The 17,555-nt window shown below is 47.7% G+C and overlaps 1 protein-coding gene across 3 annotated transcripts in view; it reads right to left on the bottom strand.

The window, feature by feature from the left end:
• LOC119967085 (tyrosine-protein kinase Fyn) overlaps positions 1-17,555 on the bottom strand; it is a 316,569-nt gene that overhangs the window by 199,245 nt on the left and 99,769 nt on the right. For all 3 annotated transcript variants that reach the window (XM_038799145.1, XM_038799144.1, XM_038799143.1), the window contains exon 2: positions 3,121-3,179. The gene's annotated coding sequence lies outside the window, so the exon portion shown is untranslated. The remainder of the gene's footprint in view (positions 1-3,120; positions 3,180-17,555) is intronic.

Here is a 17,555-nt window from a genome sequence, read left to right as displayed (position 1 = left end):
AGGGACATGAATTCCCAGCCCTGCAGGGGGCTAGCAGGGACCTGGAGTAGATCTCGCAGCTTTAGTCGCGGTTACGGTCCCCCGCACGTCCGGTTCGGAGGCCGCGGATGCGCAGGGCGGTGGCCTCCAGCGGCCACGCCGTGCTCCATGGCGGACTCGGACCACGGAGCTGGACCCCACAAAAAAGACCACCCCCTGATCGGCGATGCGCCCGACATTCAATTCCTGCACAAGCATTTACCGGCCGCCTATAATGCCCTCCCTGCCCTCTGATCGGCAACCCAAGACCAGGGTGACCGTGTACTGAGTCCGCTGATGCCGCACGAGTATCCCGACCAGCTCATCCACATTAGAACCACCCGTAGGGACATTGGCCGGTCGGGAGCGCAGAATGGAGGAGCAAGCCCCAAGTACGCCACTCTCCGTGGCCTGCAGAATCGGGGCATCGGCGTCAGTCACAGTTTCTTGCGGTAAAATGGATTCTCCGCCCCCGCATCGTCCGTGATTTTGGCGTCGGGGTGCGGAGAATCCAGCCCCAGATCTATATTTTCAGATTAAGACTATACCACAATTAAAAGAAAATCCAGCAGACCTTCACCAACATTGGTGTAAAAGTGAAAAGGCTAATACAATCCACTGGCAGCTTCCACAAAAGGTCACCAACCAAATGCAACCTCATCTAGGCTGACTCTTGTATGCAGCATGGAGGGAGTGCTGCATTGTTACGGAGGGAGTGCTGCATTGTTACGGAGAGAGTGCTGCATTGTTACGGAGAGAGTGCTGCATTGTTACGGAGAGAGTGCTGCATTGTTACGGAGAGAGTGCTGCATTGTACGGAGAGAGCGCTGCATTGTTCGGAGGAGAGCGCTGCATTGTTCCGGAGAGTGTGCTGCATTGTTACGGAGAGAGTGCTGCATTGTTACGGAGAGAGTGCTGCATTGTTCCGGAGGGAATGCTGCATTGTTACGGAGAGAGTGCTGCATTGTTACGGAGGGAGTGCTGCATTGTTACGGAGGGAGTGCTGCATTGTTACGGAGAGAGTGCTGCATTGTTACGGAGGGAGTGCTGCATTGTTACGGAGGGAGTGCTGCATTGTTACGGAGGGAGTGCTGCATTGTTCCGGAGAGTGTGCTGCATTGTTACGGAGAGAGTGCTGCATTGTTACGGAGAGAGTGCTGCATTGTTACGGAGGGAGTGCTGCATTGTTCCGGAGAGAGTGCTGCATTGTTACGGAGAGAGTGCTGCATTGTTACGGAGAGAGTGCTGCATTGTTCCGGAGAGAGTGCTGCATTGTTACGGAGAGAGTGCTGCATTGTTCCGGAGAGAGTGCTGCATTGTTCCGGAGAGAGTGCTGCATTGTTACGGAGGGAGTGCTGCATTGTTACGGAGGGGGTGCTGCATTGTTACGGAGGGGGTGCTGCATTGTTACGGAGAGAGTGCTGCATTGTTACGGAGAGAGTGCTGCATTGTTACGGAGAGAGTGCTGCATTGTTACGGAGAGAGTGCTGCATTGTTACGGAGGGAGTGCTGCATTGCTCCGAAGGGAGTGCTGCATTATTACGGAGGGAGTGCTGCATTGTTACGGAGAGAGTGCTGCATTGTTACGGAGAGAGTGCTGCATTGTTACGGAGGGAGTGCTGCATTGTTCCGGACGGAGTGCTGCATTGTTACGGAGAGAGTGCTGCATTGTTACGGAGAGAGTGCTGCATTGTTGCGGAGCGGGGGCTGCATTGTTACGGAGAGGGTGCTGCATTGTTACGGAGAGAGTGCTGCATTGTTACGGAGAGAGTGCTGCATTGTTACGGAGGGAGTGCTGCATTGTTCCGATGGGAGTGCTGCATTATTACGGAGGGAGTGCTGCATTGTTACGGAGAGAGTGCTGCATTGTTACGGAGAGAGTGCTGCATTGTTACGGAGGGAGTGCTGCATTGTTACGGAAGAAGAGCTGCATTGTTACGGAGGGAGTGCTGCATTGTTACGGAGGGAGTGCTGCATTGTTACGGAGGGAGTGCTGCATTGTTACGGAGGGAGTGCTGCATTGTTACGGAGGGAGTGCTGCATTGTTCCGGAGTGAGTGCTGCATTGTTCCGGAGGGAGTGCTGCTTTGTTACGGAGGGAGTGCTGCATTGTTACGGAGAGAGTGCTGCATTGTTACGGAGGGAGTGCTGCATTGTTACGGAGGGAGTGCTGCATTGTTACGGAGGGAGTGCTGCATTGTTCCGGAGTGAGTGCTGCATTGTTCCGGAGGGAGTGCTGCATTGTTACGGAGAGAGTGCTGCATTGTTACGGAGGGAGTGCTGCATTATTACGGAGGAAGTGCTGCATTATTACGGAGGAAGTGCTGCATTATTACGGAGGGAGTGCTGCATTGTTACGGAGGGAGTGCTGCATTGTTACGGAGGGAATGCTGCATTGTTACGGAGGGAGTGCTGCATTGTTCCGGAGGGAGTGCTGCATTATTACGGAGGAAGTGCTGCATTATTACGGAGGGAGTGCTGCATTGTTACGGAGGGAGTGCTGCATTGTTACGGAGGGGGTGCTGCATTGTTACGGAGGGGTTGCTGCATTGTTGGAGGTGCTGTCGGTTGAATCAGATGTAACATCAAGCCCCCCTCTACCTATTGAACATTCGTGTGGGTGCAGAAGAACCAATGGCACTACAGTGTGCTCACATGTCTGGCATTCCAGCTAGATATGAAATTTCATGGGCCCATCGATATATTGTGCAACATCTTCACTTTCCAGACTGGTGCATTGGGAAGTTCCCTTCTGAGACACAGACTAAGGCACATTAGTGTGTGTGTGTGTGGTGGTGGGGGGGGGGGGGGGGGGGGCGAAGGGAGAGAAAACGGGAGCTCGGTCCTGCAGCTGCACTGAATTGGAAACTGCTCTGTAGGAACACACTCAGAAGCCTGACATTAGAGGAGTTCCATTCACCAGCATTAACACACCATACATTGAGAGTGTACAAATAATAAATCAAATCCACAACGAGATGAAATAAATCACAACCCTGAGAATGCAGGCACATTAAACACTGGGGCAAAAATAAAAAAACTGCGCAACTACCTCATCAATATTCGCATTCATACAGTACTAGGAGAACAGATCGTCACTTACCAAGCAATCTCCACCATTCAGGATTTTACATTGCTTCACACACAAGTATGATGGAAGACCTGTAGGATAGGGAGAACACATTAGATGAATCCCAGTGAAAAATAATATTACACGAGAATTTATGAATTAAAGAAAAAAAATCTGACTGTAATGATCAATTCTGGACACGGCTAATGCAACAGCAAGAGCACAGGGACACAGCTGTGAACATCTTGCATGGGCTCATCTGCTTTAACTATTGGTGGTGGCAGTGGGGGGGATCCAGGATTGAGACCAGGAACTGTTACCAAATTTATCACTGAGCAGAACAGGGACTGTCAGAAGTGAACGTGGAATCTCTGCACCATTCACGTGGACATTGCAGACAGGGATGGATCCTTCCTGGTGTTCGCTGCAGCTGAGAAAGTCAGCTCACTCTGGCCAGCCGCCAGCATTCGACAGTCAGTCAGGCAGTGAGTCAGTCCGTCAGGCAGTCAGCTCACTCTGGCCAGCCGCCAGCATTCGACAGTCAGTCAGGCAGTGAGTCAGTCCGTCAGGCAGTCAGCTCACTCTGGCCAGCTGCCAGCATTCGTCAGTCAGTGAATCAGTCAGGCAGTGAGTCAGTCCGTCAGGCAGTCAGCTCACTCTGGCCAGCTGCCAGCATTCGTCAGTCAGTGAATCAGTCAGGCAGTGAGTCAGTCCGTCAGGCAGTCAGCTCACTCTGGCCAGCTGTGAGCTTCGTCAGTCAGTCAACGAGTCAGTCAGTGAATCAGTCAGTCAGTGAGTGAATCAGTCAGTCAGTGAGTGAATCAGTCAGTCAGTGAGTGAATCAGTCAGTCAGTGAGTGAATCAGTCAGTCAGTGAGTGAATCAGTCAGTCAGTGAGTGAATCAGTCAGTCAGTGAGTGAATCAGTCAGTCAGTGAGTGAATCAGTCAGTCAGTGAGTGAATCAGTCAGTCAGTGAGTGAATCAGTCAGTCAGTGAGTGAATCAGTCAGTCAGTGAGTGAATCAGTCAGTCAGTGAGTGAATCAGTCAATCAGTGAGTGAATCAGTCAGTCAGTGAGTGAATCAGTCAGTCAGTGAGTGAATCAGTCAGTCAGTCAGTGAGTGAATCAGTGAATCAGTCAGTCAGTGAATCAGTCAGTGAGTCAGTGAGCTCACTCTGGCCAGCTGCCAGCATTCGTCAGTCAGTGAGTGAGTCAGTCAGTCAGTGAATCAGTCCGTCAGTCAGTGAAGCAGTCCGTCAGTCAGTGAATCAGTCCGTCAGTCAGTTAGTGAATCAGTCCGTCAGTCAGTGAGTAAGTCAGTCAGTCAGTCAGTGAGTCAGTCAGTCAGTGAGTGAGTCAGTCCGTCAGTCAGTGAATCAGTCCGTCAGTCAGTGAATCAGTCCGTCAGTCAGTGAATCAGTCCGTCAGTCAGTGAATCAGTCCGTCAGTCAGTGAATCAGTCCGTCAGTCAGTGAGTGAGTCAGTGAATCAGTCCGTCAGTCAGTGAATCAGTCCGTCAGTCAGTGAATCAGTCCGTCAGTCAGTGAGTGAGTCAGTGAATCAGTCAGTCAGTCAGTGAATCAGTCAGTCAGTCAGTCAGTGAATCAGACAGTCAGCTCACTCTGGCCAGCTGTGAGCTTAGTCAGTCAGTCAGTGAATCAGTCAGTCAGTCAGTCAGTGAATCAGTCAGTTAGCGAATCAGTCCGTCAGTCAGTGAATCAGTCAGTCAGTCAGTCAGTGAATCAGTCAGTTAGCGAATTAGTCAGTCAGCGAATCAGTCAGTCAGCGAATCAGTCAGTCAGTCAGTCAGCAAATCAGTCAGCTCACTCTGGCCAGCTGCCAGCATTAGTCAGTCAGTCGGTGAATCAGTCAGTCAGTCAGTCAGTCAGTCATTCAGAAAAACTGTACATTCACAACTCTTGACTTATGTTTTGCAGAGACCATTAAATGGAAATTATGATGTTCTCTATCAACACCTTTTCTCGTCACTTTTTTTCTTTAGAAACCACGTGTTTGTATTTTGCCCTTCCTGTTCACATCCGTACAATTGGGGTGGCAAAACGGTGAATTCAGTGCTGGAGAAGGACAGACCGTTGCACTTTTGAGTGTACTGCACATTTTTATAAATATTTTTTGAACATTTTAGTATATTTACAACAGCACCCCCACCCCACCCCTCAACAGCAACCAGGTCTCCAAAATGTAAAACAAACCAGCCCCATCCCTGGTGAAAACCCTTATCCGCTCCCCCTCAGAGCAAATTTCACTTCCTCCAAATACAAAAAGACCATTAGGTCCCCCAACCACTCCAAGGCACTGGGGTGAGGAGCTGACCTCTACCCCAACAGAACCCACCTGTGAGCAATCAACGAGGTGAAGGTTAAAACGTCTGCCCCTGCTCCCGTCTGCAGCTCCCGTAGGTTAGGTTGGACACCCCAAATATGGCCTCTAGAGGACCCAGCTCCAAATCCATATGCAGAACCTCGGTCTGGCTGCACCCTCCCCCTTTTCTGCCTCCCGCCAGGATCCGACCCCCGACCCCTCCCACCCCGAACCTCAGGGAGGTCCCCGGGAACATCCCCTCACCTCCCTCCACCTGGTAATCTGGGCACCCTGGCACTTCTAGCCTGGCAGTTCCAGGGTGGCACTGCCATGCTGTTACTGCCAGAGTGCCAAGGTGCCTGGGTGCTACCCTGTCCTGTCCCCGACCACATGGGCATTCCCTCCGCCCTGCGCCATTACGTCTGGTCCACCTTTGTGGAAACCACCAGGAAACCAGTACTAAACTGCGCCCTGGTGCATTCTTGATGAATAAGAACAAAGTACAAAGAAAATTACAGCACAGGAACAGGCCCTTCGGCCCTCCCAGCCTGCGCCGATCCAGATCCTTTATCTAAACCTGTCTCCTATTTTCCAAGGTCTACTTCCCTCTGTTCCCGCCCGTTCATATACCTGTCTAGATGCTTCTTAAATGATGCTATTGTGCCCGCCTCTACCACCTCCGCTGGTAAAGCGTTCCAGGCACCCACCACCCTCTGCGTAAAAAACTTTCCACGCACATCTCCCTTAAACTTTTCACCTCTCACCTTGAAATCGTGACCCCTTGTAACTGACACCCCCAATCTTGGAAAAAGCTTGTTGCTATACACCCTGTCCATACCTGTCATAATTTTGTAGACCTCAATCAGGTCCCCCTCAACCTCCGTCTTTCCAATGAAAACAATCCTAATCTATTTAACCTTTCTTCAAAGCTATCACCCTCCATACCAGGCAACATCCTGGTGAACCTCCTCTGCACCCTCTCCAAAGCATCCACATCCTTCTGGTAATGTGGCGACCAGAACTGCATGCAGTATTCCAAATGTGGCCTAACCAAAGTCCTATACAACTGGAACATGACCTGCCAACTCTTGTACTCAATACCCCGTCCGATGAAGGCAAGCATGCTGTATGCCTTCTTGACCACTCTATCAACCTGCGTTGCCACCTTTAGGGTACAATGGACCTGAACTCCCAGATCTCTCTGCACATCAATTTTCCCCAAAACCCTTCCATTGACCATATAGACCGCTCTTGAATTTGATCTTCCAAAATGCATCACCTCGCATTTTCCTGGATTGAACTCCATCTGCCATTTCTCTGCCCAACTCTCCAATCTATCTACATTTTGTTGTATTCTCTGACAGTCCTCCTCGCTATCTGCAACTCCACCAATCTTAGTATCATCTGCAAACTTGCTAATCAGACCACCTATACCTTCCTCCAGGTCATTTATGTAGATCACAAACAACAGTGGTCCGAGCACGGATCCCTGTGGAACACCACTAGTCACCCTTCTCCATTTTGAGACACTCCCTTCCACCACTACTCTCTGTCTCCTGTTGCCCAGCCAGTTCTTTATCCATCTAGCTAGTACACCCTGAACCCCATACGACTTCACTTTTTCCATCAACCTGCCATGGGAAACTTTATCAAACGCCTTACTAAAGTCCATGTATACGACATCTACAGCCCTTCCCTCATCAATTAACTTTGTCACTTTCGCAAAGAATTCTATTAGGTTTGTAAGACATGGCTTCCCTGCACAAAACCATGCTGCCTATCACTGATAAGTCTATTTTCTTCCAGATGTGAATAGATCCTATCCTTCAGTATCTTCTCCAACAGTTTGCCTACCACTGACGTCAAGCTCACAGGTCTATAATTCCCTGGATTATCCCTGCTACCCTTCTTAAACAAAGGGACAACATTAGCAATTCTCCAGTCCTCCGGGACCTCACCCATGCTCAAGGATGCTGCAAAGATATCTGTTAAGGCCCCAGCTATTTCAACCTTCGGTTCCCTCAGTAACCTGGGATAGATCCCATCCGGTCCTGGGGACTTGTCCACCTTAATGTCTTTTAGAATACCCAATACTTCCCCCTTCCGTATGACAACTTGACCGAGAGTATTTAAACATCCATCCCTAGCCTCAACATCCGTCTTGTCCGTCTCCTTTGTGAATACCGATGCAAAGTACTCATTAAGAATCTCACCCATTTCCTCCGAGTCCACGCATAAATTCCCTCTTTTGTCTTTAAGTGGGCCAATCCTTTCTCTAGTTACCCTCTTGCTCCTTACGAATAAAATGCTTTGGGGACCAGGGGTTATGGGGAGAAGGCAGGAAAATGGGGATGAGAAACACATCACCCATGATTGAATGGCGGAGCAGACACGATGGGCCGAGTGGCCTAATTCTGTGTCTATGTCTCACGGTGAAGTTTGGCAGTCGGGGCCAGTAGGTCCCAGGCGAATCCTGCAAATGCAGATTTAAATGAGCCGAAAGGCTAAAGGCTCATTTAAATATGCTGATCTGGATCTCACCCAGTGAGGACAAGATCCAGATCGCAACGTCTCGCGGTAAATCGCTCAAGGCATTTAGAGAGTCGAAAATTTAGAGAGGCCGCTCAAGAGATTATACAGCCTCTTCCCAACACCACGCCGGGAGCGACAAGGCCGTTCAACCACACCCAAAGTGTAAGGTTGTGGACCTCGCTTTTGTTGCTAGAAACTGGAGCCGAATGTACAATAATACATTATTAAAAGACAACTCTCAAACCTCTTCTCACACACAATAGGGAAACACAGACATCAGGTTCAGAGACACCCAAGGACAACCAACTAATGCAGGATTTTGTTCAGGTTTTGGTTACTGTCCCTCCCTGCACCATTTAGCCAATGAACGATAGCTGGTGATTTTCTTCCTAAAGGCCTCGGCTATTCATAATCTAAGCACTGGAACGAGTGCCAACAGCCCTTCACCTTGGATTTAGCCTGCCCAAGAGTCATTACAGCACAGAAAGAGGCCCTTCAGCCCATCGTGTCTGTGCTGGCCATCAAGCACCTATCTATTCTAATTCTATTTTCCAGCAGTAGGTACGTAGCCTCGTGTACGCTGTGGCGTTGCAAATGCTCATCTAAATGCTTCTTAGATGTTGTGAAGGTTCACGCTTCTACTGCCATTTCAGGCAGCGAGTTCCAGATTCCAACCATCAACTGTGCTGCAGAATGTGCCCCCAGCCAAGCTGTTCCAGTACAGCTGCAGCACTGGCATCTACCCGGCAATGTGGAAAGTTGCCCAGGTGTGTCCTGTACACAAGAAACAGGACAAATCCAACCCAGCCAACTACCGTCCTATCAATCTACTCTCCGTCATTAGCAAAGTGATGGAAGGGGTCATCAACAGTGCTCTCAAGCAGCACTTACTCAGCAATTACCTGCTTACAGACGCTCAGTTTGGGTTCCGCCAGGGTCACTCAGCTCCTGACCTCATTACAGTCTTGGTTCAAACATGGACAAAAGAGCTGAACTCCAGAGGTGAGGTGAGAGTGACTGCCTTTGACATCAAGCCAGCATTTGACTGAGTGTGGCATCAAGGAGCCCGAGCTAAACTGGAGTTAATGGGAATCAGGGGAAAACTCTCCGCTGGTTGGAAGATTCCCCTCCAAGTCACCCACCACCCTGACTTGGAAACATATCAGCATGGTTTTGTGAAGGGAAGGTCATACCTCACAAACCTTATCGAGTTCTTTGAGAAGGTGACTGAACAGGTGGACGAGGGTAAAGCAGTTGATGTGGTGTATATGGATTTCAGTAAAGCGTTTGATAAGGTTCCCCACGGTCGGCTATTGCAGAAAATACGGAGGCTGGGGATTGAGGGTGATTTAGAGATGTGGATCAGAAATTGGCTAGTTGAAAGAAGACAGAGAGTGGTGGTTGATGGGAAATGTTCAGAATGGAGTTCAGTTACGAGTGGCGTACCACAAGGATCTGTTCTGGGGCCGTTGCTGTTTGTCATTTTTATAAATGACCTAGAGGAGGGCGCAGAAGGATGGGTAAGTAAATTTGCAGACGACACTAAAGTCGGTGGAGTTGTAGACAGTGCGGAAGGATGTTGCAGGTTACAGAGGGACATAGATAAGCTGCAGAGCTGGGCTGAGAGGTGGCAAATGGAGTTTAATGTGGAGAAGTGTGAGGTGATTCACTTTGGAAAGAATAACAGGAATAAGGAATATTTGGCTAATGGTAAAATTCTTGGTAGTGTGGATGAGCAGAGGGATCTCAGTGTCCATGTACATAGATCCCTGAAAGGTGCCACCCAGGTTGATAGGGTTGTGAAGAAGGCCTATGGTGTGATGGCCTTTATTGGTAGAGGGATTGAGTTCCGGAGCCATGAGGTCATGTTGCAGTTGTACAAAACTCTAGTACGGCCGCATTTGGAGTATTGCGTACAGTTCTGGTCGCCTCATTATAGGAAGGACGTGGAAGCTTTGGAACGGGTGCAGAGGAGATTTACCAGGATGTTGCCTGGTATGGAGGGAAAATCTTATGAGGAAAGGCTGATGGACTTGAGGTTGTTTTCGTTAGAGAGAAGAAGGTTAAGAGGTGACTTAATAGAGGCATACAAAATGATCAGAGGGTTAGATAGGGTGGACAGCGAGAGCCTTCTCCCGCGGATGGAGGTGGCTCGCACGAGGGGACATAGCCTTAAATTGAGGGGTAATAGATATAGGACAGAGGTCAGAGGTGGGTTTTTTACGCAAAGAGTGGTGAGGCCGTGGAATGCCCTACCTGCAACAGTAGTGAACTTGCCAACATTGAGGGCATTTAAAAGTTTATTGGATAAGCATATGGATGATAAGGGCATAGTGTAGGTTAGATGGCCTTTAGTTTTTTTTCCATGTCGGTGCAACATTGAGGGCCGAAGGGCCTGTACTGCGCTGTATCGTTCTATGTTCTATATCGCTATTTCTTCACTGTCACTGGGGCAAAATCCTGGAACTCCCTCCATAACATCATAGTTGGTGTACTTACACCTCAGGGACAGCAGTGGTTCAAGAAGGCAGCTCACCACCACCTTCTGACTGGCAACTAGGGATGGACAATAAATGCTGGCCTAACCAGCGACGCCCACATCCCAGAAATAAATATTAAAATAAACCTCATTTTCCAGTGGTCCAATGGCCATTCTTGCCACCCTCTTAACTTTTATACACTGAAAAAGAACTCTTGCAATCTGCTTTCATATTAATAGCTAGCTTACACTTATACTTCAACTTTGCCCCTCTTATTTTTTAGTTGTCCTCTGCTCACTTTTAAAGGCTTCCCGATCCCCCGGCTTCCCATTAATCCTCGATATATTGTATGCTTTTTCTTTTCACTTTATGGTGTCATTGACTTCCCTCGTCAGCCTTATCCTCCCCTCTGCATCTGATATGCCCATTGCCCTCTTCTCCCATTAACCTGATTGATGTGAGATCATGAGGACCAGGCAGGCTCACCTATCGTATTAAAGGTAAGAGAAAATGGTGTTTTGCGAAGGTCAGCCGGCGTGGTAAAAGTGGGTCCCAGAAAAAAAAAGTTTGAAAGACATTCCACAAATTCCCTTTCTAGAGATCCGCTACCAACCTGATTTTCCCAGTCAACCTGCAAATTGAAGTTCCCCATGGATTATTGTAATATTTTCTATCTGCTGGTTTATTTTCTGCCCCACATCCCAACTGACTACTGCTTGGGGCACTGTAAATATCTCCAATCAGGGTGGTATTTCCTTTGCGATTCCTCATCTCTACCAAACCGATTCGACACCTTCCGACCCGACATCGCTTCTTGCTATCAATTTAATTTAATTTCTTACTGTAATAATAATCTTTATGGTCACAAGTAGGCTTACATTAACACTGCAATGAAGTTACTGTGAAAAGCCCCAAGTCGCCACATTACAAGTCGCCACATTACCACACGGGTACACAGAGGGAGAATTCAGAATGTCCAGGTAACAAATTAGGGCAGCACGGTAGCATTGTGGATAGTACAATCGCTTCACAGCTCCAGGGTCCCAGGTTCGATTCTGGCTTGGGTCACTGTCTGTGCGGAGTCTGCACATCCTCCCCGTGTGTGTGTGGGTTTCCTCCGGTTTCCTCCCACAGTCCAAAGATGTGCAGGTTAGGTGGATTGGCCATGATAAATTGCCCTTAGTGTCCAAAATTGCCCTTAGTGTTGGGTGGGGTTACTGGGTTATGGGGATAGGGTGGAGGTGTTGACCTCGGGTAGGGTGCTCTTTCCAAGAGCCGGTGCAGACTCGATGGGCCGAATAGCCTCCTTCTGCTCTGTAAATTCTATGAAAATTACCTAAATTACTAACAAGGCAACCCGGTCGCCTTTGCCCATCTGACTGGCCTTTCGATAGGACACATATCCTTGGATATTTAGATCCCAGCCCTGATCCCTTTGCAGCCACATCTCTGTGATGCCCACAACATCGTACCTGCCAATGTGCGCTACAAACTCGTCGTTTCGTATTCTGCGTTCATTTAGGTACAAAGCCCTCAGTCCGGTGTTGACTTCCCCCTTCTCATTAGTTGTCCCCTTATCTGCTGTCCCTGAAGTTAGATTGCTACCGCTTTCCATACTCTCTGTTCTGTTACTTGTTCTGGAAACTTTACTAACCTCTCCTGAGCCGCTCTTCCCCTCCCCCACCCCCCACTCCCACCCCGTTTAACGTCCTCATCATTGACCTGCACTCTCACCTTCTCCTTCAACTTTGAATTTCTAATTTTCCATACAACTGAGCCCTCACTGCCCCGAGGCCACTCGGCCCCTCGAGCCTGCTACGCCATTGAATAAGATCGGATTGTAACCTCACCCCACATTGCTGCCTGCCCCCGATAACCTTTCATCCCCTTGTTCATCAAGGATCTATCCGGCTCTGCCTTAGAAACATTCAAAGGTTCTGTTTCTGCCGCCTTTTAAGGAAGAGGTCCAGAGATTCGGGACCCTCAAGAGAAAAGGATTCTCCTAATCTCAGACTTAAATGGCCGAACCCTTATTTTTAAACAGTGACCCCAGTTCTAGATTCTCCCACAAGAGGAAACATGTCTCCACATGTTGTATTCTATATTTTCCCCGCGTTTGTCTGTGATAGAGAAATTCAAACAGCATTCATTAGATAAGCAAAACTGAACTTTATTCACTAATTAGAACTGCTAGCAGAAATGGCAGAAACTTGGAGTCGGAAGGCAGTCAATTACAAACTGCTGAGTCCGTCCCAAGTCTGCGATCTCACAGAAGAATAAGGCGATTTTTATACATTATAGGATCAAGATAACATGAATACAGCTTGGTCAGGAATTTGATTGAAAGTAAAACATAAGTAATAATCGTTACAATGGCGTCACCTTGCTGACCTTTAGGGGACTGGAGTCTCATATCATTATCTTGTCTTTGTTTTAAGAACTGGACAAACTTGTTTACATATAGGAAGAGACAGCTTTTCAGCTTGGTATTTATTGAGACTGCTTCTAGGTTCATGACGAACATTTTGTATTTTGTATCTGTGTCTTAGGTTAAATTCAATTGTACCAAGAAGACTTGACTAGTTTTCCCATCATGCCATTATTTGCTTCACACAATACCACACACATCCACCATGGCAAATCCCCTCAGGATCTTGAAGGTTTCGATCAAGTTGCCTCTTGTTCTTCTAAACTCCAGTGGGTACAAACCTAACAAGACCAACCTGTCCTCATAATGCAATCCACCCATTCCAGGTATTAGTTTAGTAAACTTTCCCTGAACTGCTTTTGACACATCTACATATTTCCTTAAATAAGGAGAGCAGCCTGCACATAATACTCCACATGTGGTCCCTCAACGCCCTGTACAACTGAAGCATAACCTCCCTACTTTTATAATCAATTCCTCTCACAGTAAAATGATAACATTCTATTAGCTTTCCTAATGACTTGCTGTGCCTGCGTACTGGGGCAATTAAGGGACACACTGACTGCCAGGTGCACTAACAAACCACAAATACGACTGAGACCACAGATTTTAAAAATCAACTTTAGAAAACTATTCCTTCAAAAGTCAAACATCAACGTTTGGAAATAAAGTAACAGAAAATGTGATCAAGAGGAGTCTGTGGTACTATCATTACTGTAAGAACTGCAAGGGTTAATGAAGTGTCGAGAGTAGCCATCTAGAGGGAGCTACAGATACAAATATATACGGCAGTGATGTGTGGGAGTGTGTAGGAGTTAGCTAGAGAGAGTCAGAAGTACAGATAGTGCAAGTGAGAGCAGATCATAGTTTAAACCAGTAGTGAGAATAGCTGTAGATGACTGTAGTTTAAATGTTATTAATTACAACTGTGTATTCTTTTAAGAGTATATGTTGAATCCAAGTTAGTAGTGTTAATAAATTTATAGCTTTGTTTAAGTTCAAGTTATTTTATGGTCTTTTGTGAACACTGCACCAACCATTCTGAAATAAGCAGCACAAAGAACAGCACACCCACCATCCCAGCCGGCTATTTCCACGTCCACTCAGAGCATCAAACTCAAATCTATAAAACTTTTCAATCTCTTCAATTGCTTTTTTAGAATTCAAACGTATTTCCACCAAATGGCAGACCATTTTGCTTTACATATTACATTCTACGACTGTAGAATAGTGCAGGTAACAGGGTCAAAAGGGCCCACAGCAGGAGAACCAATACAGGGAACCAACAAAAATTAAATTTCTCACTGAAACAGTGCAATAATGATTTTAAGTAGAAGAGACAAGAAATGAAATGCTGTTTCAGTAAAATGAAATGAAAATGAAAATCGCTTATTGTCGCGAGTAAGCTTCAATGAAGTTACTGTGAAAAGCCCCTCGTCGCCACATTCCGGCGCCTGTTCGGGGAGGCTGGTACGGGAATTGAACCGTGTTCACAGCACCAGTCCCAGGTTCGATTCCCACTTGGGTCACTGTCTGTGCGGAGTCTGCACGTTAGCCCTGTGTGTGCGTGGGTTTCCTCCGGCTGCTCCGGTTTCCTCCCACAGTCCAAAGACGTGCAGGTTAGGTGGATTGGTCATGCTAAATTGCCCTTAGTTTAGATGGGGTTGCAGGGTTACGGGATAGGGTGGAGGTGTGGGCTTAAGTAGGGCGCTCTTTCTAAGAGCCGGTGTAGATTTGATGGGCCGAATGGCCTCCTACTGCACTGTAAATTCTATGATTTGCTTGAGGGGAAGTGGGGGGGTATGATGAGACCCGGGGGCAGGGGTTTTATGGTGAGTGCCAGAGATGGGGATATACTGAGTTAGACATTGGAACAACTAGCTTTCCATCCACACAATAGAAGTGTAACGAAAGGCTGCAATGTGATTTTTCCACACTAGAACCGACCTCAGCTCCATAGTACACAGTTCCATTCCTGTAATGCCAAATATTAGCAATACATATATATGTGGCTGAATATACAGGGAGAAAAGATAGCAAAATGCCAGCGTTCGAATCAATCCTGTCCCCAAGCAGTAACCTAATTACAGATTTCCCTCCAATTGCAGTCGAAAGCAAATTTATTGCAATACAGACACCAGCATAAACCAAACTGCCTGCAAAAACAATTGGGAAATTTTCCCTCATCTCATCTTCCAATCAACTGTGTAACTCCCACTGCAGAAAGCACAGCAGCAGAGTAAATTCCCCACAGAGGCAGACGAAGCATGTTTCACTTTGTGGCCCATTCATTGACTAATATAATAGCTTTAAATGTAAGACTGCATTCTGGTTACAGACGATATTGAATCACGATAAACCGCTGCGGAATAGGCCACATTATTGTTGATAAGAGAATCTTTTTTTTTAAAAAAATCAACCTTTTCCTTTCGAATGTGCAACGTGAAGTGCCTGGAACCATCTAACCAGAGCATCTTTCACCATCTGAAAACAACACTGGAGTGAGTTACTGGACTGATACCTCAAGAGAGAGAGAGAGAGAGAGTGGAGTCAGATTTTGTCAAAGAAATCCACATGATCGAAGACCAAGCACTCGAAGACGGCCTTTATTTTGCTCCCCGTCAACCACTACCTTACACTTCTGCGAACAGAACTTTAATTTTTAAAAATCTGTTCAACATCGAGAGAAAAAAATATTACTTCTGTGCCTGAAGGGTTTTTCACCGGCCTCCATCTCCTTGCTGCCTAATGATGATCACATAAAAGGCACTTGCGCAGCACAATATTGGAAAATTATCTTGGTAAGGTTTGTGGCACAGCAGCTTCTCGCCCGGATTGTGTGTCATCTGTAAAGCTTTACAAGGCTGCAGGAGTGAGGAAGTGGCTCATTTTTTTCTTACCTTCATTCGATTATAATGCTACACCCACATGATGAGGCAGAACTGTAGCTGAGAGCTAGAAACATGGAAGCCTGGGCAGCAAAGGATGACGGCCCATGTAGTGTCCCTTTGACCATCCTGGCCCTTGCAGTATGCAGCGATAACAGGACTCTGATTGATCAGGCAATTTATCTCCATCAATTTATCTCCGGTGGCACATTGGTTAGCACTGCTGCCTTGCAGCACCAGGGACCCGGTTCAATTCCGGCTTCGGGTGACTGTGTGGTGTTTGTACGATCTCTCCGTGTCTGCGTGGTTTCCTCCGGGTGCTTCCACAGTCAAAACATGTGCAGGGTAGATGGGCTGGTCATGCTAAATTGCCTGCCCAAAAGGTTGGGTGATGGGGTTGTGGGGATGGGGGAAATGGGCCCTTAGTGGGATGCTCGTTCAGGGGGGGGTGTCAGTGTCGGCTTGATGGGCCGAATGGCCTCCTTCTGCACTGCAGGGATTCTATGAATTAATCTACAGCAGACATGAGGCAATGATAACTCGCTCCCTCTCCTCCACAGGCGAGGGGCAAGGTTGAGAAGATGCGGTCTTCATGAGCAACCACAGCCGGGTACGGGAATTGAACCCACGCTGCTGGCCTCACTCTGTATCTCAAACCAGCCATCTAGCGAATACATAGCATTGACAACACAGAAACAGGCCATTGGGCCCCACTGATCTATGCTGTTGACCATGCTCAGTACGAGCCTCCTCCTGCTCCCCCATATCTTGCCCAATAAATCTATGCGGTCGCAATTTATTTCTTTTCTGTTTGCCTTTTGTTTGAGCAGAGGCTGCCGGTACAGAGATCTGACTGCTGATACGCCCTCGATGCACAAAAACATCTAGACGGAGGATTAATGAGTGCAGTGCTGCTGCAGCAGTGCAGGAAAGCGGTAGCTTCACTCTTGCAGTTTGTGGCAGCTGCCCAGCCGGGGTAGTGAGGCTCAGGCGATCATGACTTGCTATGGTCACATAATGAAGCAAGCGGTTCCCATTAACGTGAAGTCAGGGAAACCATCGCTGCCAGGTCTGGTAATGTCAGATGAGCAATAAATGAGCTCCGCACTGCCGCATTTCCTGGCTTTGTGGTTTGTGCTGGGTTTGAAGGTTACCTACAGAGCCATTGTATCTGCTGGCATTTTAAGAAGAATAGTAACAGCAGCTTGCGGGATTTTCGTTTCCTGTGCAGCATTTAAGTGCCGTGTTTTACCATCTTCCTGGGTGCGGTGGTAAACATCCAACACCTGAAAGCTGCCCCCTAAACATTTGCATTTTGCTGCATTTGTTTGTTCCTTTGCTAAAAAAAAAACCCAAGTAATTATTTCCAATGATTTTTCACAAACAGGTCCTTGTTTTCTCACGCACACTCAGTTTTTAAAAAATAAATTTAGAGTACCCCATTCATTTTTTTTCCTCCCCCAATTATGGGGCAATTTAGTGTGGCCAATTCACATACCCTGCACATCTTTGGGTTGTGGGGGTGAGACCCACGCAGACACACGGAGAACGGGCAAACTCCACACGGACACAGTGACCCGGGGCGGCAATCGAACCCAGGTCCTCAGTGCCGTGAGGCAGCAGTGCTAACCACTGCGCCGCCGTCCCGCCCCCCCCCTCTCACACTCAATAGTTAAGCAGAGAGATATCCCCCCAAAACACACACACACACAAACACACTACCCTTGCACTGATGGTTTGGTATCATTGTGTAGTTCAGTTTACTCATGTTGCATGTCTATTGCCTCATGGTTGCCCTCCTTCCATTCTACCAGCAAT

Source organism: Scyliorhinus canicula, chromosome 6, assembly GCF_902713615.1.
Source record: "Scyliorhinus canicula chromosome 6, sScyCan1.1, whole genome shotgun sequence".
NCBI classification, from domain to species: domain Eukaryota; kingdom Metazoa; phylum Chordata; class Chondrichthyes; order Carcharhiniformes; family Scyliorhinidae; genus Scyliorhinus; species Scyliorhinus canicula.
This window is presented reverse-complemented; position numbering and strand designations above follow the sequence as displayed.